The following is a 25,895-nucleotide window of genomic DNA, read 5'->3' on the forward strand; positions in this document are numbered from 1 at the left end:
GAGATGTGCTTGAGTCGTGAGGAGGTGAGAAGCGAGAGCGGGTCGCGGCGGAATGACAGCGATTCCAAAAATAACAATAATCATAACTAGAATTAAATTAATTAATTAGATTCTATAAAAATACGCAATTATTTTTATACTTTTTAGTGCAAATTATATTATCTATTATTTAAGAATAGTGTTGTTTTTGGTTGATTTTTTGCTAAAATTTTTAGTTAGTTATAATTTGAATGTGTTTATTTATATTTTAAATTAATTGTTTATTATTATTGAATAAATTGTTATAAGAATGTACATATTTATAAGTAAATATGACTTTCATTAGCTGTACAACTAATAACGTACAAATATTATCTCTACACACGCCATTCTCTTTACTAAACAAGTGCGTACTTAATTGTTACGTTACTTTAACTTTCCACGACGAAGCGACAGCGAGGCTCCGGCCACTGTACTGATAACTGTTCACTTTTTGTTGTTTCTAAACTTAACGGAGCTTCTGCCCGAAAATACTGTTGTTCGAGAACATCTGAATAGTTACAAGACGTGATCACTTTAGCAGTGGGAGGCTCCTTTGCACAGGACGCCGGCTAGATTATGGGTAGCACAACGGCGCCTATTTCTGCCGTGAAGCAGTAATGTGTATGCATTACTGTGTGAGTCTGAAGGGCGCCGTAGCTAGTGAAAGTACTGGACAAATGAGACTTATCATCTTGTCTCAAGGAGACGAGCGCAATTGTATTGCCGCTCAGAATTTTTGGGTCTTTCAAGAATCCTGAGCAGCACTGTATTGTTATGGGCAGGGCGTATCAATTACCATCAGCTGAACGTCCTGTTCGTCTTAATTAAATTTAAAATTATTAGAAGTAAGTACTTGTAGTAGGTACTAAAGATTTAGTTTAGCCTTAATCACTTTTCGTTAAATTATAAACATAATTCAACCATTAAAATGTTAATATTAATATCAAAGCTCTTTCCTAACGGGTGGACATTCAAACAATTTTATGGACATTTAAGTGTTTATTAACTATTAAATGCGATATGACTTTGACACATTTGAACATGAGTCTAGTATACGTATAACATTGAAACTGCATTGTACCATCAGAATTAGCATCTCGACTTCTCGGTATTTGTGTTTCTCATTATTCAATCGGAATAGGTGCCAGTTACCGGGAAGGCTGGTGACATCAGAGTAAAACAATCTCCGCTCTACGCACTGTGTCCATTATACTAGACGACCCATATAGCCGAATGGTTTGTGATCAGAACTACTAAGCTAGAGATCCCGAGTTCAAATCCCGATAGGTGCAATCATTTATATGATGTATATGGATGTTTGTATCCGATTCATGGATCTTTATTTGTATTAATGTATGTTTAAGTAAGTATGTTGTATTGAATCTATCGTTGTCTTGTACCCATAGTACAATACTATGTACTATGCCTAGTTTGGGGCAAGATAATTTATGTGAAAGTGTGTCAACCTTATATAGAAAATTCTCATGTCGCGGTGTTTGTAGTTAAGCTCCTTCGATTCTCATGAAATTTTGAGTGCATATTCGGTAGGTCTGAGAATCGGACAAAATCTATTTTTCATCCTTCTTAATATTAAGGGTGGTCCACGTCCATTTTTTTTAATTTGTTTGACATTTTTTTTTTAATTTGTTTGATTATGAGTTAGCATTAAAAAAATACATACAACTTCAAATTTTCACCTATCTACGATCAACAGTTACTTTTGTATCGCGATTTTAATATCATTATAATATTATATATCGACAATATATTATCACATTCGGTACTAATGTTATACGAACGGTAAATTCGTTAGTGTATGGAGAGGCAATCTCAAGAACCGATGCATCTTTTTAATATATTTTATTTATTAATATATTTATTTTCTTTTGTTCACATCACAAACTAAAGATCAAATATGCATACCGCGCTTCAGAATTTGTTAAGGCTAGGTATCGAGCCAACGGCCTTGAGGAATCGAGCGGAGCTAGGTTACCACTCCCGTATAAAATCGCCATAGTTTTAATTTGTAATTAATTACAAATTTAATTTCTGATTTATGACAAACATAATACAGTTTTCTTTACAAAAATAACATAACAAGTATTGGTGTACAATTAATAAATTTTCGTAGAATTTTTATCTAGATTGAAAGATTAGCATGGCTCCAACTGTAAAAGTTAGGGGTATTTTGATGAGGTTTTTTTCGCACTGTCTGTAAATGTAATGAAAAAATGAATTTTCTTCTCATATTCTGTAGATTTATAATAATTTTTTGTTAAAATATAAGCTTTATATAAACCGCCTAGAAATAGTTTCAACTATGCGCTATTTTGGCTATTTCTTGGGATAGCCTTAATAAATATTCCTACCAACCGAAAAATACTCTAATAATAAACAATACAGTGTTAAAATAAAATAAAAATTCAGTAAGTCGAACTCTGAGCACAATAGGCAGCTCCTTACTTACATGGCTTGTCAAACGAGCTAAGTTGTAAGTAGAAGTAAGATATAACTATTTTTGGAGTCTTTCTTTAGAGAATTTTCTTGTTCCACTTAATTAGTTCTTATTCACTCATTATCTAACTCTTATAACGATCTGATTATAAATAATATTTCGAAAACTGTCAATGAAACTTTATCAATTCATTTTACAATGAAAGTGTTATCATTAATTATAATGCGAATTTGTTAAAAACCAAAGTTTAAGTTACACAAATTTATAAGGTTTATCTCAACCGCTAGTTACACTACGTCGGAGAATAACTGAAGTACACTAATAACTTAACTTACCGTTTAATAATAACACATTTATGAAACATAACTTTTAATGAATAAAACATTTAACATCACTTATTGCATATCGATTGCAATAAAAGCCCTTCTGTTTCGATATTGCATTGCACAGTGAGTAAACAACATTAAGGTAAGCTATTTTGCTAGCGATAAATCTTTCGCTATGACTTTAGTTTTCATACGAATTTTATTTTATTTATTCGATAAATTATACTTGAAGGTTTTATTGCTTCACTCGTTTTGACTTTCGGGTTCACATAATAGGAAAATTATAGAAAGATAATGGCTTTATAAACAAAAACTAAAAAATTCACTTATTTTACGGATTATTTAAATTTTTTGCAGCTATGGATAGAAAGGGACTCATATTAAATAATATAATTCAAAGTATAGTTATATTTGTATTTTTTATGACACTAAGGGACGAGATCAAGGGACGTTCAGCTGATGGTAATTGATACGCCTTGCCATTTACAATACAGTGCCGCTCAGGATTCTTGAAAAACCCAATAACTCTGAGCGTCACTACAATTGCGCTCGTCACCTTTAGTCATAAGATTTTTTTTAATTTGAAGTTGTATGTATTTTTAATGCCGCATCATTATACAATAAAAATAATAAAAAATACTTAGAGATTGGTGACCCTTATCATTTTGGGGTATGAAAAATAGATGTTACCCGATTCTCAGTCCTACCCGATATACACACTAACAAATTGGTTTAGCCGTTTCGGAGGAGTTAGGTAACAAACACAAAATATTTACCCCCTTATTCATAATGGTCCGCTAACTTTAAACAGCCGCTTAGAAGTGCTTTTTCTCATTCTGACTTAGGTCAATAGAAGAAGACAGAGTGAGAATTAGCAATGCTTTAAGCTAGCAGACTATTATGAATAAGTATATATATGTATGTTTATGTACAGCTCTACTACAAGTCTATTCAGGGTTGTCAACTGTACAAACATCACCTGTTATTCTCATCACTATAAACATCAAAGATTTAAAAATCAAAGGATCTCCATTCAGTGGGTTTATAATATTCAGTGAAGCTGCTTGATGTATGCGGGAAGTGGAGTGTCAGGTTACAATGTAACTCTATCTCTTAATTGCTTCGTTATGCGTCGATGACTATAAGTATTCATCTCTCATGGTCACAATATGTTATAGATGGGATTTGAATTCAGTAAACATTCATTCGTCGAATCCAACTCGTATGGGTAGCGTTCGGGAAGCTCCGTAAAACATTCTCGGCCCAAATACTCGAACTGGCACACGAACAGTTTCCTATCAAAATATATGATATAACACTATATACAGGGTGGTTTTTTGAGAAGGGCGGTGATGGCCAAGTCGTTAATTACGAAACTTAGAGAAAAGTCGTGAAAGTAGTCATGCCCTAGACTTATAAGAAACTAATAACTGCATATTTAGTTTTTTAAAATTTCTTGACGGAAATCGACCCGACATCGATGGAATGATTATTTCAAAAAAAATAACACCAATAATACAGTTATTTTACCAATAGACTTTGCTCATAAGGATCAATCTTTGCAATGAAATGTATTACTAAAAATGAAAGGAAATACCAATTTTTGTTTTTTTATTTTTACACGGAAGAAAACTCACTCAAACTAAGGTCATTAGAGCGACGTATAAACTTATGCATTGGAGTCAAAGGAAGCCATTTTGAGCAACTTATTTATTAGATAAAAGTGAGATATGAAAAAAAAATTGTAATTTTTTTCTATTTCCTTTCATTCTTAGTATAACATATCTTGGCAAAGATTCATCCTTATCACCAACAGAGTCTATTGGTTCAATAATACATGTGTATTTTTTTTTTGAAAAATCATTCGGGTCCATTTCCGTCAAAAGTTCAAGAAATTTAAAAAAACTAAATATGCACCTATTGGTTTCTTATAAATCGAGGGCATGACTCCATTTACGACTTTTCTCTAAGTCTCGTAGTTTCCGAATTGGCGATCAGCGCCCTTCTCAAGAAACCACCCTGTATATCTTAATATTTCTGTAAAATAAACATTTGTTTTAAATTTGCATGGCGGCCATTTTGAAAATCGCCATCTTGGTTTTTATTAATTATACTAGCTGACCCGACAAACGTTGTTTTGCCATATAAAGTATAATTCACGCGATAGTTTTATAAGTAATAAAATATTGCCTATATTATAGCCTGTACATCATTTTGTTCTATTGTCAATAGTTTTTGCAGCGCACGCAAAAATAGGTTTTCGATTTTACACCTTGTGTTACAAAATAGCAATTTTATTACGGATCCCTAATTTTGAAAAAAAAAACATAGCCTATAGCCTTCCTCGATAAATGGACTACCCAACACTGAAAGAATCATTCAAATCGGACCAGTAGTACCAGAGATTAGCGCGTTCAAACAAACAAACAAACACTGCAGCTTTACATATTAGTATAGATAACATAATCTGTTAGAATTTTTCTATTGCGGTTTATGGGGAACAGCCCGCTAACTTACAAACAAACGAATTTTTTCGGATATACCCTTACAAAACAGAAAAAGAGCTTTAGGGTCAGCTAGCAGATAATATTTGTTGCTACCCGTGGTATCCCGATGCACAGCCACTGAAAATACTAAGTCATTGAACCATTATTATTCGAGAATATTCTTGAATTTTTCGCAAATATCTACGTATTGAGGTCGAGTAGAAGCTGATAAATTCACATGATTGATGTCCAGATAGGATCTCGTGCGCTTCGTATGCGATGTATTATTGATGTAGCCTTGTCATACATCAATACAGTACTGTATCATGTATCTTATCTACTCTGCTTATAGTTCATGAGTTAGTTTTTATGAAAAGCGACGAGGAATCATCACGTTCACCTCATGGTGAGTGATACGCCCTCTTCATGACAGCGCAGTGCCGATCAGGATTATTGGAAACCCAAAAATTCTGATTGCACTCGTCTTTAGGTATAAGATGAAAAAAGGCATTTATTTCTCAATATTAATTATTTTTATGATAGGGGCGAGTGGAGCAAGACGTTCAGTTGGTGGTAATTGATACGCCCTGCCCATTACAATACAGTGCCGCTCAGGATTCTTGAAAAACACAAAAGTTCTAAACGGCAATACAATTGCGCTCGTCACCTTGAGACATAGAATGTTAAGTCTAATTTGCCACGTAATTTTACTAGCTACGGCGCCCTTCAGACTGAAACACAGTAATGCATATACATTACTGCTTCACGACAGAAATAGGTGCCGTTGTGGTACCCATAAACTCGCCGACATCCATGTGCAAAGGAGCCTCCCACTGGTGTCTTCCAATAAGACCTTTGTTCCAAATGCTCAAGGGCTGCTATTCTCGTTTGTCTCTTTCCATCGGTGGCCCGTTTGCTTCCTCTAATAAAAAAAATAATGATAATAATAGAGCTATGTAACTATGGGTACCTGTACCTAATATCTATTGTATTTATCGGTAGATAGCGCTATCACGACTGCGGTGAATGTCGTGACTTTCAAAATGCGACATTGATTTATGAAACTGAATCTTATTTCGATTAATATAGAGGCGAACAGTGTTGCGTCTAAACCAGATGGATTTATGTCGCTGATAGAGCCGTTTATCCTTGTTTCATAAATAATTGTGTTGAGTGATTGTGCCTTATTATATTATGGTGGGGAGAACTCAAAACATATAGTACTTGGCCACTGAATTAATTTTTATTTTTATTTGAAGTCCATTTTTTAAGATAAAAGTAGAGCTATTCCTTATAACACGAACTATCTACCAGTAAAGTCCCGTGAATACCTTAGATAATTTATACGTCTAGATAGAGTCTCTGACTGTTAGACAAACGATAAAAACAGGCCAAGTATATTATTTTGGTGTACGTGCAAGCTATACTCGCGATTTGTATGTCACTTTGTATTAGTGTGCATGAATTGCTCAAAATAGAGGTTAGTTCTAATGTCTATTTTTTTTTGACGTTTTCACAGCTGTCATAGTTTTTCTTTTTTTTATGGAAAAGGAGTATAAAAGAGCGTACGGGTCACCTGGTGTTAAGTGATCACCGCCGCCCACATTCTCTTGCAACACCAGAGGAATCACAGGAGCGTTGCCGGCCTTTAAGGAAGGTGTGCGCGCATTTTTGAAGGTAACCATGTCGTATTGTCCCGGAAACACCGCACAAGTTCAAATTCAAATATTTTTATTCAAAATAGGATTTAAAATCACTTATTGAACGTCAAAATCTACCACCCATTCAAAAGAGACTGCCTCAGACCTGAGAAGAATGGGCGCAAGAAACTCAGCGGGCTTTTTTTTTCAATATAAAATATGGATTACAATGTAATATCGTACAATAAACATTTATAATTAAAGAGCCTGAGGGTGTTCGCTTTATTCCCAGTCCGTGGTGTCATTAAGAAAATCGTTTATGCTATAATAACCTTTCTCACACAAACGTTTTTTAACAATTCTTTTAAATTTCGTAACACATTTGTTTTGTACATTTTCTGGGATCATATTGTAGAAGCATATACATCGCCCAACAAAAGACTTACTAACTCGACCCAACCGAGTAGTAGGCACAACAAGTTTATGTTTGTTAAGGAAGCTCATTCCATTATATATCCGTTAGCTTTGTAGTACGTGGAATAAAGTTCCTTGAAAACCGCACTGTGGAGGACATCCAGATGGTGGAGATGATATCCTAACTTGTGGCGTATAAATTACAAATTTAATTATAAATTATGTGAGGTTAATACAATACATAATATATTCAACTCGTGTGTATTGAAAGACGCCTTCTTCGAGTAATGATGATTTAGTTTGGTCTTAAACAAGAGCTGACCACATACAAGGAACGTCTACTTCAAGTTAAACAATCTCGCTTAGTAGTCGCAAATTGCAACACATACGACCTTACTTACTAGTACTTACTTACGAGTATGTAAATACGTAATAAGAGGCGAAACTGCCTGAGTAAAAATTGAAATTTAGTTAACTATGAAACGTGCAATGATATAATACATATTATTAAACAATATGGCGACGATGTATAATCCAGCTATGTTTGATAGCGAACAGTTGCTTAAAACGTAGTGAATTTCGTCTATCTCCGTTTTTCACAAGATTATAGCCGTCATCTGTCAATCTATCAATGACTGCACGTTTCATACAATCGAGTGAATCGCTTTTGTCTTAGAGAGTTTCGCTGGACTCCAATTAGACCCACTGTATATAAAGTTGGATATACGGCCGTTTTCAATAATGTATCTCTAGTTACGGATACATTGCTGTCACCGTTTAATGACAAGATCTTATCTATCCATAGTTATGTATAATATAGTCCAATGCTCAAGTCGATAGGTTATTGAAATGTAAGTAATCGTAAAAGGATAGATTTGTCTACGTCTAGTAAGTTAAACTAAGGATAGATAGGCTATTGAAAACCACTGATAATAATTGACATCCATAGCAACCAGTTTGTGTACGTGACTGTATGTGGTTGTTATCAGTGCTATCAGTGACGTGGCGGTGTCGGACGGTGCAAGCAATGTGTTATGTGAACTGTTACTGGCTGTCACGAAGTATCTGTCGCCCGGGGTCTGTTGATCGAATGACTACTGCATTTTATGGTTCAGCAACCAAAGGGATTGATGCAACTATATTATTAAGACTGCGTCGTGCGTGCGTCCGTCTGTATGTCAATAGCTTGTATCTAATAAACCGTAATAATTGGATAACTGAATTCGTAATAGTACAAGTACTGTTACTAGGTTACTATTTACCAGTGGGAGGCTCCTGTGGACAGGATGCCGGCTAGATTATGAGTACTACAACGGCGCCTATTTCTGCTGTGAAGCAGTAATGTACAAACATTATTGTGTTTCAGTCTGAAGTGCGCCGTAGCTAGTGAAATTACTGGGGAAATAAGACTTAACATCTTATGCTTCAAGGTGACGAGCGCAACTGCCCCACTCAGAATTTTTGGGTCTTTCAAGACGGCACTACATTATTGGCAGGACGTATCAATTACCATCAGCTGAACGTCCTGCTTGTCTCGTCCCTTATTTCAATAAATTAAAAAAAAATGCAACATACGCCTATGTATAACATGTATAAAAATTCTAATTATTTATATCTTATCGACTTTACAGCCCAATATACTTCTGATACATAATAATGACGACCCATATAGCCTCGCGGTTAGAGACCCTGCCTACTGAGCTAGAGGTTCCGGGTTTGAATTCCGGTAGGTGCAAACATGAATATGGTGAATTTGGATGTTTCCGAGTCATGGATGTTTATATGTATTTATGTATGTTTATGTCGTTGTGTTGTACCCATAGAAGTTGCTATGCCTAGTTTGGGGCGAGATAATCTGTGTAAAATTATGTCAATATTATATAGTATTATTATGTTTTTATATATTCGCAACGCAAAGTATTTAGTCAACCAACTGAGGTAAATGAGCACTTAAATGCTCTTTGGTCAAGTATTGGTCACAAGATATCGTAAACGATAGCTAATAATAGACCTGAGAGAACAAACAATCATTTCCGCAGGAGGAATGATTTTGAGGAGTGTAACATGATGAAAATAAAGCGGCCAAGTGCGAGTCGGACTCGCCCATGAAGGGTACCGTAGCAGCAAGTAACATTGAATGAAAGGTAAATTGGGGTTTATGATTTATGACTTATTAAAAACCCTACTTTCTAAATCTCTTTCAAACCAAAACTTTCGGTGGAAGTTTGCATGGTAATTTACACCATATTATTTTTTTAGTTTTATCATTCTCTTATTTTAGAAGTCACAGGGGGGGGGGGGGGGGGGGAGACATTTTAAGTGTCTCTCGCGCAAACTATTCAGTTTAGAAAAAAATGATATTAGAAAAATCAATATCATTTTTGAAGAACTATCCATAGATACCCGACACGGGTTTGAAAAATTTTTTAGGTTTCAGTTCTAAGTGTGGGGAAACCCCAAATTTATTGTTTTTATTTTCTATTTTTGTGTAAAAATTCTTAATGCTATTCACAGAATACATCTACTTACCAAGTTTCAACAGTAGGTACATTAGGTACCTATAGTTCTTATGGTTTCGGAAAAAAGTCGATGTGACATACGGAAAGACAGACACACATGACGAATCATATGACGAAACATGGCTACGGAACCCTAAAAACGTAGCTACTTTGCGTACAAATCGCACAATCTTTGTAAATCTACCCACACCTGCTCAACAAGACAGGTGTCTCCTCAGTCGAGTGGCCACATACCCGTCATTTTGTGATAACAACCCTTTCATAAATTACGCTCGCAATATTTTACGAACTGGCAATTTCGTCGACATCTGCACATTCGCACGCCAAACGATCACAAACCTTATAAGGTTTACCAAGTATATTTTAGGCTTATCATGAAGGGACGAAGGGGTTCGGATTTGTTTTAAAATACCTATTAAATTTATTATACGTAGGTATAATGAAGTTAATAACTGTGAACGATTCTTCGCCGCCTTTATATTTAGAGTATAGAGTTTCTTGCGCCGCTTCTTCTTTCTCAGAGTGCCATTTGTATCCGAAGCGGTAGTAGTATCTAGTATATTAGAAATGACATCAAAAAGAATTCTAAAGGAATCAATTTTGAGAAAATAAATGCCTTTTTATGCCTTTTATTTGATTCAGAATAGTTTCTAACATTTGTATTCATTTCCAAAGTGTTCACAGATTTTGTGATTTTGCTGATTGAAGAATTGATTTGATTTGAACATATCTAGCCAAGTCAGTCATGTGGCGCACGTCTCGTTACCAAGATCAAAGGTTCCGCCATAATCAGGTCTATTTTAGTGATGTTCCTATCGTAATTACTCTGTTAACTTTACGATGTCTTTAAGTGAGAGGTTCAGTTTTACTGCTTACAAGGTGTTCATAAATTAATTGTTGAAATTTTCGTTGTATTTCTTAGGCTAAGCGCGCACTACGATTTTTAACAGCGCGATATTTTTGTCGCACAATATAACGTATGAGTTTCTATTCCAGTGCGCGCATATTAGATAAAAAATCTTGGCGATTTGAATGTTGTGATTTGTCACATTTTTGCGTGATTACTTGCGACGTGATTGCCGCAAAGCTGAATTGCAGCCTATTGTCTAAAATGGCACACTCCGGCGCAGTCAGTATCGAAAGGCGCGCATGGTAAACATGTCAACACCTGTTTCTTGTAATTGTGAAAGGATGAGTCCAGTATTGACGAATTATTTTTATTTTATTCCTTTTTCTCTCCAGAAGCAATTTGTACAAAATCCGTCTCGAAAATCAATAATCCATCGATATTATCATCGCAGCTCAACCAGTGAATTTCTGCGACGTTTTACAGCGCGTTTTTAAAATCGTGTCGCAAAAAGTATAATCATAGTGCGCGCTTAGCCTTAGTAATATAATAGTTACCATTTTATTAGATTGCCTTGCTCATATTTTAATAAGATAAGTCTAATAATAAGGAGTTCGTTACGGGATCTTATAACATTGTAGACTCTTAATACTTCCCACATTGTACACAATTCAAATATGTGAGGTGAGCGGGCGCGGATAACTGAATGCTCATTGGTCAGCTATTAATCAGAACGTATCGTACCTACTTGGTCAGATTATAAAAGTTACTTTGTCTGTGGAGCTTACTAATGTCTCTGGACGTAATTATCATGAAAAAAAAGCGGCCAAGTGCGAGTCGGACTCGTCCATGAAGGGTTACTTAATATAAAAGTACTTGTAGTTCGTTGTAGCTTTTATCGATGTTTTAATATAGTGTGTTTTTTTAAATAAAAAAAACTACTTACTAGATTTCGTTCAAACCAATTTTCGGTGGAAGTTTGCATGGTAATGTACATCATATATTTTTTTAGTTTTATCATTCTCTTCTCTTACAGGGGGGGGGGAGACACATTTTACCACTTTCGAAGTTTCTTTCGCGAAAACTATTCAGTTTCGAAAAAATGATGATATAAGAAACCTCAATATCATTTTTGAAGACCCCACACGCATAGGTTTTCAGCCGGCATCCTGTGCAAAGGAGCCTGCCTCAATAATTTAAATATAAATAAATCTTAATATATCGTAAACAATCTTCTGCAGTATTAGAGTTAGGCGTGGGCGTTGATTTTTGTTTTTCTCCATTCATATCATATTATCATAAGCTTTAATTTAATTATAATTATTAATATCTAATCATCTGAATAATCTATTATCAACAGATAACAAAATTTTCGTATGAATTCAACGTGAAAAATATTTGAAGGCATTAAATTAACAGAAGTCTTTGCAACGGCGTCTTTTTTCTGTTTTACTCATGGTGCTGTATGTGCTTGAGTCCTTTGCCTGTCCTTATAATGGAAAAATAATCAAGATAAATTAAGATTTTATGTCAGTTCAATAAAATATTCGATTTTTGTATAAGATCTCCTTACCTTAGGACCGTTCGCTAAGTCACATAATAGAACAGAAACTTCTTTTTTCTGAACCGTGATTCACATGAATTTCATCGTTCCAAACTAAACTAATTTAAGAAATTTTTTCATCACGGATAATTGAACATGGTCGGAAGCAGGAGGTGTGAAAATAATGGTATCAGTTTGAACAAAGTAAAACTCTTTATAAAATTTGTATTTCTTTTACTTTTCAAATAATACACTAAAGATTATAATATAAGCGTCTTATTAAGATTATTAATGTGAAAAAAATTCGAAGCCGTCCCTATAAAATATTTGTAGCAAACATTTCCTCGGTGTTTCATATAAGTTTCATCGTTCTTTATTATAAAATAATTCATGACATAATAAGTACAACAAAAGCTATTGACCCGATGAATGTTCTAAAGTGAAACAGATTGAGTCCTTGGAAGTTTTTATGCAGAACAAAAAGTAATGGACGCGCTCCACCTGTCTCATTATAAGGACAAAAAGTATCGCCCGGTGCGTTCTGCGTACTAGAGCAGATGGACAATGGGCATACTGGATAAGGGTTGTCACGCGCATTTTTAGTGTTTTACTGTCTATCTTGATTTTTGCACCACTTACTGGTTTTTGAAATGAAACTTCTTTAGAATCTTAGTGATTTGAAACTCGATGAAACGATAAAGCGAGACGATAGAGACACAAACAGGTAAATAATGTATAAGATTCAGCCGGTGAGAGATTGAGATAGGAAACATTAAATAGTGTTTTGGTACCAGGCGATCATATTTGAAGAAGAGATTGTTTTATGTATGACGCGAGTATAACTTAATATATTCTGACGTCATGCGTACGACGTATTACTACATAGACACTAGAAGAACATAAACATGGTAGCGGTTATAGTAATGTCTTTCATAACGGTTGAAATCATGTGTCATCCTAGCAACATGTACCAGGACTTCATATGCAGTTTAGACGTTCATGCACATGCACAAGGTTTCACCTCTGACATGTGTACTTTGTAGGTACGCACGCAATATTTTTTCAAAAACAACTCGATCACAGCACATGACACACTATATCTCTGCAGCATTTCAGGTTCCAGAACGTGATTGGATTCCCATAATTGTTTTATTAAGCATATTCGGGGAACTATTTAAGAGGTAATTTTTTTATCTGTTGTTCAATAATAAAAATCCAACTAAGGTTAAAAAGTTATAAACTATGTTCCAACTACGACCTATAGGCGATTTCTAGTTAACAGCTTCATTTAACGTGAGTGACAGCCCTGTGTAGTTAGCACCTGTTGCGGACCGGTTGGAGGCTGTCCGCGGATAAGTGTTATTGTTCAAGTGTATTCTAATAAGCTGAGATACCTGGCTTTGTGTCCACCGTTCATGATTCGACTTGTTTTTTTTTTTGTTATTTTGTACCACCTAAGTAGTTTTTCGTTTGGTTACTCATCCGGGTATGCAACCCCACAATAGATATTAAAAAAAAGCGGCCAAGTGCGAATCGGACTCGCCCATGAAGGGTTCCGTAGCAGCAAGTAGTTCGTTGTAACTTTGATCGATGTTTTAATAATGGTGTATTTTTAAATATTTTTAAAAATCGGTTTACAATTTATGACGTATTAAAAAAACTACTTAATAGATCTCGTTCAAAGAAAAATTTTCGGTAGAAGTTTGCATGGTTAATGTACTTCATATTTAGGTTACCTAACGAAACTCTAAGAAAAAAGCGATACACTCGATTGTATTAAACGTGGAGTCATTGACAGATTGAAAGATGACGGCTATAATCTTGTGAAAAACGGAGACAGCCGAAATCCACTACGTTTTAAGCAACTGTTCGCTTTCAAACTTAGCCGGATTATACTTCGTTGCCCAATTGTAATTACTATTTCAAATTTTATGTCAAATGACGGCATGATTCATTTCCGGTTTCATTCAGGTCCGATACTTACATCGGAACTCCTTGATGTACCTATGTATCGCAGCCGTGTTTAGGTGCATTACAATTATCATATTGTGTTGTACTCTTTGTATTAAATTAATATTAATTCCGTTTCTGGATAGTAATGGTATTGTCCCCAGTTACATATATCATAATTTGTAAACTAGATAATCCTTAATAAAAATTTAAACAAGGTAGTTAAAAACCAAACAATACTTAATTTTATCTACATTTTGAAGTAAGTAAAATCGCTCTCTTCATCACGAAGTAATATAAAAGTGTTCTGTGGGGGTGGTTCGGCAATTGTTTCTATACTAATCTGTTGCAGTTTTTAAATCCTACTGTTTCTTAGTTTAATACGTATCTGTTCGAAATAAATGTATACTTCGTTTCCTTGAAGCAATGTGATAAACTTAAAATTCACATCTATATATATTCATAGACTTAAAAATAAAATAGAATGATAAAACAAATCGTTGCCATCTTGTCGGTAACATAAACACATTAAGTGTTAGTCACATGGTGGTAACTGGTAACCAGCCAGTTAATAGTAACAAGTAATTAATGAGGGTAGTGTAAACACTCCGTTACTTCTGACAGAGAGTGAACGGAAGTGGGCTTGTTTGTTTTTTACGTGGTAACTATCAATCAACTAGACAGTTGTACTTATTTATAAGGTAGAAACACACGCACTGCACAAATGTAATGTTATTACATAGATATATCAGGCTAACGTGAAATATTAAACGTGAAAAATTAAAGTAAAGCCCGCGACTCCGCCTGCATTTAGTTCTTATCGCGCTGCGTCGGGAATTAAAGAATTTCGAGTTAAAATGTGAAAAGAGCAATGAAGCTATGCTCGGAGATTCCCTGCGAAATCGAATCAGAAATGAGGAGATCCGTAGGAGAACCAAAGTCACCGACATAGCCCAAATGATTGCGAAACGAACACATGGCCGATGGGGCAGTAAAGTCCTCGATTGACGACCACGCACCGGGAGACGCAGTGTTGGTAGGCCCTCCACAAGATGGACCGAGGACCTGGTCAAGATCGCCGGAATACGTTGGATGAGGGCAGCGCAGGACCGATCGTCGTGGAGATCTTTGGGGGAGGCCTTCGTCCAGCAGTGGACGTCTTCCGGCTGCTGATGATGAATGATGGGTTAAAATTTACCCTGTCTCTACCTATACTCCTGCATAATTTCATGATTAGTGTAAATGTTTGCATGAATTATTGTTTGGAGTGAATGTTTTATTTAAATTTTAACTGTAACATTAGTTGACCGGAATGTAAGATCGACCTTTCACGGTAAATATAAACGCTTGAAAACAAATACATTAGACATGCAAATGCAAGCGGTATGTGGGGCAAGCTTTGTCTTGAGTTACGTGTTAGTCACCTCCGAGTTTGACATCAGTTAAACTAGGGTTATCACTGTTGTAGAAATGGGTAATATATTCGAGAAAAAGCAAAAGCATTTAAATGAACATGCTTTCAGTTTGTGTACTTAATTAGTTTTAGAAGTGAATTAGGCGATTTTAACACTATATTTAGTGATATAATGAAGGAGACTGAACGTTTACCCTCGTTCGGATAACGTCGGCTCTAGAAGCTACCGGAGACTCGGTGAATATAGTTAGTTGTATTTTCAACTTCAAACAATGAGACTGCAGGGAATTATATGATGTCCTATAATGTACTTCTGTCTTGTACATCTTTTTTTATTTAAATAAAACACTTTTAAAGGTTTAAAACGCGTGTAATTGTACCGGTCTTACATTAGAACTTCATCTGCAGTCCCCCTGAAAACGAGATCTGGAAAGGTCTTGAAACGTCAGGTTAACTAAAATAAAAATGTAACTTTTACGCAAACATCTAATGTAAAACCGTTACAATTACACGCATTTTAATCCTTTAAAAGTGTTTTATTTAAATGTGTAACACTCGCGTTAATCAAAGAAAATCTTTTCTATAGTATCATCAACATAAATTTTCAATAGTTCCGTTGACAACCCTAGTGTGATGTGTATTGTATGTACGAATTTCCGTTCGCAATATTTTGTTAGGAGTGCTGACGGTTTTGTATTTACAAATAAAGACCTGCTTAAGAGTAAACCTCATTACCTCTTTTATTATAATTAGGTAATTATAGCAAATGCTGAAATTACAAGAAATTTGCTGGCGTTATGAGGCGTTTAAATTGAAATTTTCTTTAGCCATGCTGAACACTTTACTTTCTGGGTATTGGCTGTGACTGAGCCGTTACGCTTGGCTAAGTAACGCTCATTCAGGTAAATGCGACTGGTAAAGGTTAGCCCAGTTGGAAGAGCACTCGCTCGGAACGCGAGAGGTAGCGGGTTCGAGACCCGCATTGTTCATAAAATTTTGTTTTCAGTTTTATTTGCGTAGATAGGTTTCAAATCAAGCAATCGCCACTTCGACAGCCATTTGCGATTAACATCAACGAGATTGCCAAAAAACCTGTCAGTTAAATATTTATCGGCAGGCGTCGTATACCGCCGCCCGCCTTGTTCGTACACCGACAAAACGGGATAATCTCGTTTGTGGCCATTCACTGACAAAATAAAGTGCCTGCGACCGCCTCGTAAAACATTTACGCTCGATTGGCAACATCAACGCATGGCTACGTTATCTGAGATTCATAGTATTACATTATACATATTACTCGCGGACTAGTAAAAAAATATGAACTCCGTGTCACCTTACATAACAGTGTAGCACCAAAACAGGCCGATTAACGTGTAAATACATAGCCCCACGCACACACCTACACTACTACAGGCCGATAGGCGGCCATTATGAGAATTGTCATCGTTTGCGTCTCAATAAAATATTTTAAAAATGTCGTCGTGCGTTGTGAAAAAGTGTAAAAACGATACCATTTAAGTATTTGTGACCATATGATTATTTAAGGGAGAAAAAACCGTGTAACTAGAATCCCCCGTAACAGCACACACACTAGCATAACAGGTGCTTCACTAACTAATATCACGGCGCGGAGTCCTTCCTTTTTTACTCGTCCGTGACTATAACAATATGAAGCCGTTTCGTATGAAATAAGAAGACTACAAAGTATGTGATCACCGCCGCCCAGGAAAGAGGATGTAAATACTACGTAATAAGAGGCGGGGCTGCCTAATTAAAATTTGAAATTTAGTTTAGTATGAAACGTGAATTAATTTTACATAAGTTTGAAATAGTAATTAAAATATGGCAATGAAGTCTAATCCGGCTAAGTTTAAAAACGTAGTGGATTTCGGCTTTCTCCGTTTTTTTACAAAATTATAGCCGTCATCTGTCAATCTATCAATGACTGCACGATTAATGCAATTACATACAATCGCTTTTTTTACTATTACGCTTACATGCAACTCTTAGAGAGTTTCGCTAGGCGGCCGCCCGCTTTGAATTTCTATTGAAAACAAGATTAGCTATTTTTCAAACTAAGAAGGAAAATGGAAGTAGATACCTACCAGGAGCTGCTTCAGTCGCAGCCTTCGAAGTTTTGGCTGTCCTGAAAACTATCGCCACACTTACAGATAGTTAATATTGTACACAAAATACTTTTTATTTGTTGAAGTGAAACTTCTTTAGAATCGTTGTGATTTCAAACCGGATGCAACGGAAAAAACGACAGGTAAGAGACACAAATACAAAAATGTGTAGGATGAAGCCGGCAAAGAATGAGACAGAAATATGCATACTATTTTATTTTTATGTATGACGCGAGTAGGTATACCTTAATATATTCTTATGTCATACGCACGACTTACAACTGCATAGACACCAGGATAACATAAATATGGTAGCGGTGTTAGTAATGTCTTTCATAGCGGTTGAAATCATGTGTCATCCTAGCAAAATGTACCAGGACTTCATATGCAGTTTAGAGGTTCATGCACAATGCAGGTTTCACTTCTGACATGTGTACTTTGTACACACGCAATTTTTTTTCTTAAATTAGCTATTTAGTATTTGAAATATTAAACTAGTTAAACAAAATTTTTCATGCATTATTGAAACGCTAAATGGAATTAAATAAGAATTCAATGGAAATTAACTTCGAGCACTGAAGACCTTTACAAAATGGGGCCGAAACGTATAATCTGCACTTTGCTTATCTGTTTTAGCTTATTTTGTAACCATTCCTTCCATCCAGAAAATGTATAAATATAATTACTTGAAACACTTAGCTCCGTAAAAGTTGGCTAAGTGATTAAGTACAGCGACGTCCTAGCGTCGCGCTCGTCTGACTCCCATCTAGACAAGATAAACGTATTTAGGGTTACTTCGCCTCTAATAGTGAATGTGGTTCAGTAGATTTATTTTATCGTGTCAAGCTGAGGCTTGCATCCTAGAATATATTTGTTAATAGAGCAAATAAATCCGTTTGGGTTTATTCTTAGACTGCCATTAAGTTCCAAAGAGGTAGTTAGTAGCGTTGTATTTGACGTCAAAACTCTAAAACTTCAAACCTTAGATTAAGCATTGGTCCGCGCTGCGCTCCAATTAGATACCGCAGTCGTAGTCGCAAAGTGCAGCAACTAATACTACGCCCAATTGGGCGTACTCGAGCCAGTCTCGTACAATGTGTGACGTTGACGTGCCACATGATGTGTTAAAGTTTTGCTAATAATTGAAACTTTATTAAAATAATACTACACGAAATAAGAAAGACACTGGGATCATGTGATATATTATATATTATCAGTAGTTATGTTACATCTGATGGGACCTGATCATTGCCGCTTATACTTGCTTGTAACACCATAGAAATTAGGCCCGGTATCCACCAAAGCAAAGAGGAGAGAAGATGTATTTTGATAACCAATCAGATTTTATTATTTCCATATATCCTCTCCGCTTAGCTTCGATGGAAATGGATCAAGCGGAGAGGAGAGGAGATGTCCGATTTGTCTATAGAATCTTGTGCCCCGCTAACTCGCCCTTTTCCCCGCTGCGTTCTCCCCGCGCCTCGCACACCCGAAAGTTTTGCTATAAACACACCTCACATCTCCTCTCCATTGTGGTTGACATAAATATATGAATTAAGCAAAAATCTTGTTTTAATACCTACTCGTAATACATTTAATTAAATACCACAAATAAATTAATACACTAATCTATTCTTTTTCCACATAGCTTATGGCTTTAGGCTACGTAATCTGTCTATAAGTTTTTATTCAGTGCATACTCACACATAACCTCTACCTAAAATCACCAAGAACAATGCAGTAAAACCTTCAACTTAGAAAGGAAAATGCTGAATGTATTATTGTGTTTTCTTCGCGAACTTCCTTAAGTAATACTGACTCTGAGTGCAATAACAGACTAGCGCTGATCATAATTAAAACAAAATAACAATTACATACATATAGCGGCGTTCACACGAAACGTAGAATTCATTATCTATAGACATAAATAGATTCTTAGATAGAGCCTAACCCCCTTATTCATAATTGTCCGCTAACTTTAAACAGCCGCTTAGGAGTGTTTTTTTCTCATTCTGACTTAGGTCAATAGAAGAAGACAGAGTGAGAATTAGCAATGCTTTAAGTTAGCAGACTATTATGAATAAGGGGGTTAGACTCGAATTGCTTCCATTTTAGACCTATAAATATTTATTAATTATGTTTCCAAAAAAAACATCTGTAGCAAATCAATAATATATAATGAAAGTAATGAATATTATTATTAATTTATTTGATTTAAAGAATAATTTGAATTGGAGGATATTCCTTTTTAATACGCTTTTATTAGCTTCGTACGTATGTAACGGAATCTTTGAACATGATTTTGACCCCCTTCAAAACGTCGGATTAACTCGAAATTTGGCATACTTATTAAGGACTGATGGCAATTCAATATAAAAAAAAATGAAAAATAAATAATAGTTAAAAAATACGCTTTTATAGAAAATCTCAGTAAAAAATAGAAAATAATTATTAATAAATATGAATTAAAAATAGTGTAAGAAAAAATGATTTTATTGTTAAAAATAACGTGGGGTGCTTTTCAGGATATTATCAAAATAAATCTTCGACTCATATCTGTTCATTAAATATTTATAAGAATTGATACCATGCACCCCGCGCTTTTTTTACAGTAAAATTATTTTTTCTTACAATATTTTTAATTCAAATTTATTATGATTTATTTCCTATTTTTAGTCTGATTTTCTAGGCAAGCGTGTTTTTTTAGTTTTTTTTTAAAGTATTATTTATTAAACTTACTGTCCAGACTGTTCCAGACTTTTTTTTCTTGTCAATTCGTTTACTATATGTCGAAATTTTATGCCCATTGTTAAAAAAACTAACTCATCTGAATTTAATCGGTTATAGTTTTGGTTTATCACCATGATCCAAGTAGCATATCCACATTTCTGTTCTTATAAAATTACGATAATATTTGTTTTGGTATATTACTTTGATTTTCGAAACTGGCGCCTTCAGATTTTGAATCTGTTAAAGATCAATTTCAAATTCGGGGCTGAATAAAACAACCATTAGCCATAAATATCCATTGACCATTAGAGTGAAAATAGTTAGACGTATTAATAACAAAATAATGGCAAGTTTGAGACTGTAGCGTTTAAAAATAAAACTAATATGTCTCGCTCCATCTAAATGTTAGTGTGAGCACTCGATCTAAGGAACAGCTATGTTGGAAATAGAGCATATTATTCAGTATTCTGGCAGCCCCAGTGTAAGTACGCTGTGCACTATTTTGGTCGTACAAGACTACTTACTTAACGTCTGAGGAATGGCATGTCTTTGTAACCGTAATGGATATGTAGCTATTGATAGAATTACTTTTAACAGTAAATTCAGCAAGCTAATTACATATTTGCTTATGAAGGTATACGATGATATTATCGAATACAATGCATTTTATAATAACGCTTTTAATAACTTTATGTTATGGTTATTCGACATTAATAGAGTAATTTGTAACCTGTTTATATTCTATTGTTTGAGTTATTATATTTAGTAATTGTAATATTATTTGAATAAATTGTAATCTTAGTGACTTCACTTTGTTAGAAGTTGGTACTTTCGTATTATTAAGTGGGTAGTATTGTAACTGCTAGGAATTGCTCTCAGCTATTCCGGGTATTCGGCACTTCTTATTGGGGCAGTCAAAAGTGGTGGACGTGGTAGTCACCCGACTGCCCTAATGTCATTTAATGTTACTATGTATGTAGTAGTGATTATAGTGAAATAATTGAATATATTTTATATTCATGTGGATCGTAGAAGTGTTTTATTGTATTTAAACTACCCCCATTCGCATAGGTTATAATAGAAACAAACTATTTTGAAGTAGAATCTTTTATTGTGTGGTGACAATTCGGATTCCAGTTGGTTCAAATGAATCTGCTTAGAATGAATAACATCGATAAGAATCCTTACATTTATTAGATATTCGCATTACAGATGCCTTATGAGTCAGCTTTAAGGTTGTGTTATTTACTATTTCGCTAATACGATCGAATATCAAAATCATTGCCCTTTTTACACGTTTTTTATTAGCTTCACTTGTGTGTATGTTTGTTTGTAACCGTCTTATTTAGGCGCGATTTTGACCCACTTTAAATGACCAGAATTCGATTTGATAAAATTATTCTATTTTTCATTTTGCAAAATAAGATTTTTGTTAATTGATATAATTTTATCTATCGTCGATAAGGTAGGAATTGATGTTTATTTTAAATTTCAACCATTATCCTTAACCGATTTATCTAATATTAAAAAAATATCGAAAAACAAAGAGAATTTTTAATTTAATAATGCAAATAATAGTTTAATAAAGCTAAAATAACACGCTTCTATAGAAATATTTAAAAAGTAGGAAATATTTTCTACACTATAGTTTGATTTTCTTTATAAAGCGTGTTTTTTAGTTTCATTTTAACTACTATTTATTGAAATACTGTAAGAAACACAACAGATGTAACGAATCGCAGATAATCCGTGAAGAAACTCCATTGTTTATATCCGGAATTCATCGGGGAATCGTTCCGGAACAGACTTGCTGCTGTTGCCTTCAGACAAATACAATTAAATAAAAGCCATTTTAAGATATCGGTAGGATCACTTAGGATAAAATAATAGAAAATCTCTCTCTGAGGCGTTGTACAGGTTTCAAGTAGAAATTAATAACAAATACTTACATCTATTCTCCCTTCAAGCTGAAAATCAATAAAAATATACGGTTATATTAGACGCAGTAAAAAACACCTCTAGTTGTTCATCGAACTAGCTCTAATGAAGTTAGGCTAGTAACTTCGTTTCAAACCAAAGCTAAAGAAAAAAAATTGCGTTCGTAAAAAGTACACATGTCAGAAGTGAAACCTGTATTGTGATATGAACCTCTAAACTGCATATGAAGTCCTGGTACATGTTATAAGGATGACCAATGATTTCAAACGCTATGAAAGACATTATCTATCACCGCTACCATATTTATGTTCTCCTGGTGTCTATGTAGTTATACATCGTGCGAATGAAGTCAGAATTAAATAATTATTAAGGTATTCTCGCGTCATACATAAGATAATCTCTTCTTCAACTATGATTGCCTGGTACCAAAACACTGTATAATTATTCGTATCTAATTTTCTCCCTCGTTATATCTTATTTAAGTGTTTGTCTCATTTTTCTCTTTTTTTGATTTATCTACTTTTAAATCACAATGATGCTAAAGAGGTTTTCACTTCAAAAACCTGAAAATCGTTAGATGAAGTGTGAATGAAAAACGTGTAACCGACTTAACAAAATTTTCTTTTTTTTAGAAATGAAATGAAATGAAATTTATTTGCAGGAAACATTGTACTTAAGGTGTTAACAATATAATGAATAATCCAGTATGTTTCGTCAATTGACATGCAAAATATGTTACAAAATTGTCTAAACACTAATCGTACTGTTATATTGAAACATGTCGGATTTCACAATGATATCAATAATATTTATAAAATGAAATTTTAATACTTATATAATATTATAATATGAGACGTAAATAACTTAATAATTCATTTAGTACCTATGTATAATATTAACAAATTCAATGTCATAAAAGTATATTAATTTACATATATTATTATCAAATAGACTAATTCATTTTGTATTGAAAAATTCATTTAAACTATAGAAGCACTTATTTGTTAACCACTGATGCAGTCTTCTTTTAAAAACTTTGAACGGTAAATCTTTCAATTCATTGGGCAATTTATTATATATTTTCACAGACATGCTGAAACAATTTCTACTAAAAGATGCAGTTCTACAGAAGGGCATTATGAGTTTATTTTGATACCTTGTATTTAAAACCTTCTGGCTTTTTTTTGTATAGAAATCACACATATGTTTTTGAACAAATTGGCTTATTTCATAAATGTATAGGCATGGCAACGATAGAATTTTCAATTTTTTAAATAGCGGTCGACAAGAATCTAGGGGGCCGGCTCCACAAACCGCCCTGATACACTTCTTCTGTCCAATAAATAAATGCCCTATGCTCACCGAGTTGCCCCATATGACCAATCCATATCTTAAAGCTGAAACCACGAATGCATGATATGCCATTAGCGCTGTTTTTTCACCTATTGTTTTTGATACGCGTTTGAGGACAAATACATGTTGGTTAATTGTTTTGCTAATTTTGTCAACATGTGACTTGAAGGACAAGTTGCTGTCTAAAGAAATACCAAGAAAATTGACAAGTTGTGTTTCTTTAATATTCTCATTATGATAATTAACATTAATATCTTTTCCTTTCCCATTCTTATTATAATACTGCATATACATTGTTTTTTTTATATTTACAGTCAGGTTATTTTCAGTAAGCCATTCAATTGTGTCGTTTATTGTTTTATTAATTTCTATATCATATGTCAATTCATTGTTACATTTAATTACAATAGAGATGTCATCAGCAAAAAGAGTACAGTTATTAGTAGTAATGCTAGGTAAGTCGTTTATGTAGATTATAAATAGAAGTGGACCCAATATACTTCCTTGTGGTACACCTTTTGTTTTAAGTCTAAGTTCTGATCGATAAGGTATTACTTCTTGTTTATTATTTAATTTAGCAATTTCAACGTATAGAGTACGGTTTGAAAGATAACTTTTAAGCCAGTCATTTGCTAGACCTCGAATACCATATTGAGCGCATTTATCTAATAGTTTTTCATGACAAACATTGTCAAAAGCTTTGCTCATATCAAAAAATACTGATGTTACTGGAATTTTTGTATCCATGCATTCCGATATTTCGTTTATTAGCGAAAAACACGCTAAAGTTGTTGATTTTCCTTTTTGGAAACCATTTTGTTCCTCCAAAATGATATTATGTTTAGTTAAAAAAGATGTTAATCGCTTGTGCAGTATCTTTTCAAAAATTTTTGAGATAACAGGAATGAGTGTGATTGGTCGATAGTTGTTAATATCCTTTTTATCACCCGCTTTGAGTAAAGGTGTTACTTTTGCCTTTTTTAAATTTGATGGGAAAGTACCTTCTTCAAAAGATAGATTTATTAAGTAGGCTAGGACTGGAGCTAGTTCCTTTGCACATTCCTTTATTACCTTTGTTGCTATTTCATCGCAGCCCGTGGAATTTGAATTATTAAGTGACTTAATAACGGTTATTATCTCCATTTCATCAGTTGGCATTAAGAAAATATTTGAATTGTTATGTTTTAATTTATATGTAGGTTTTTTATTTTTTACATTTTGACTTTGACTTTGTGTGACTGTATTTATAAAATAATTATTAAAAATAGTAGCAATCTGAGTTGGATTATTTATAATTTTATTTTCATATTTAATTTCATCGATACTTCCTACATTAGAGTTAGTTTTATTTTTAATCACATTCCACGACGCTTTGCATTTATTTTTCGAGTAAAGTATATATTTGTTGTTACTACTTCTCTGAGCTAGGTCTATACACTTGTTGAGAATCTTTGAATAATTATTAAATTTGTTTTTGTTGGCAGGTATTTTATTCTTATAATATTGATACCTTAATTTTCTTTTTGTTGCACATGATTTTTTTATACCTCTGGACAACCATTTTATTTTTGAATTTGAAACATTAATTTTATACTTAAGAAGAGGAAAACATAATTTATAAAATATGATTAATGTATTGTAAAATTCATCAAAAGATTCGTCCAATTTCTGGGCATCATACACGTCTATCCAGTTAAGACTTTTTATACAGTCCTTAAATTTGTTTATGTTTTGATTACATAAATCTCTTTTGAAAATTAACTTATACGACGGTGTTGAATTATTTATTTTTGTCGGTACTACTAAGAATTGTGCTGTGTCATGATCCGATAGGCCTAACTGACGAATCTCCCCTGTGGCATTTTCTATATTACTAACAAAGAGGTCAATACAGGATTTTTGCCGAGTAGGTTCATTAATATGTTTAAAAAAATTATAATTTCGCAATAAATTTGTAAACTCCAGATTCGTTTTAGTATTTTTTAGAGTGTCGATATTAAAATCACCAACAATCACAATATTACTGGTCTCCCAATATCTTAATTTGTGTATAAATCAAGCTTATTCAAAAATTCAGCAACGTTCGAATTCGGCGTCCTGTATAGACATATTACAATTAATTTGTGCTTTGGT

General features: G+C 34.0%; 1 protein-coding gene across 1 annotated transcript in view; it reads left to right on the plus strand.

Moving 5' to 3' along the window:
• Positions 1-25,895, plus strand: part of LOC126973856 (uncharacterized) — a 168,790-nt gene that overhangs the window by 57,422 nt on the left and 85,473 nt on the right. The window lies entirely within an intron of this gene.

This window comes from Leptidea sinapis, chromosome 30, assembly GCF_905404315.1.
Source record: "Leptidea sinapis chromosome 30, ilLepSina1.1, whole genome shotgun sequence".
Taxonomy (NCBI): domain Eukaryota; kingdom Metazoa; phylum Arthropoda; class Insecta; order Lepidoptera; family Pieridae; genus Leptidea; species Leptidea sinapis.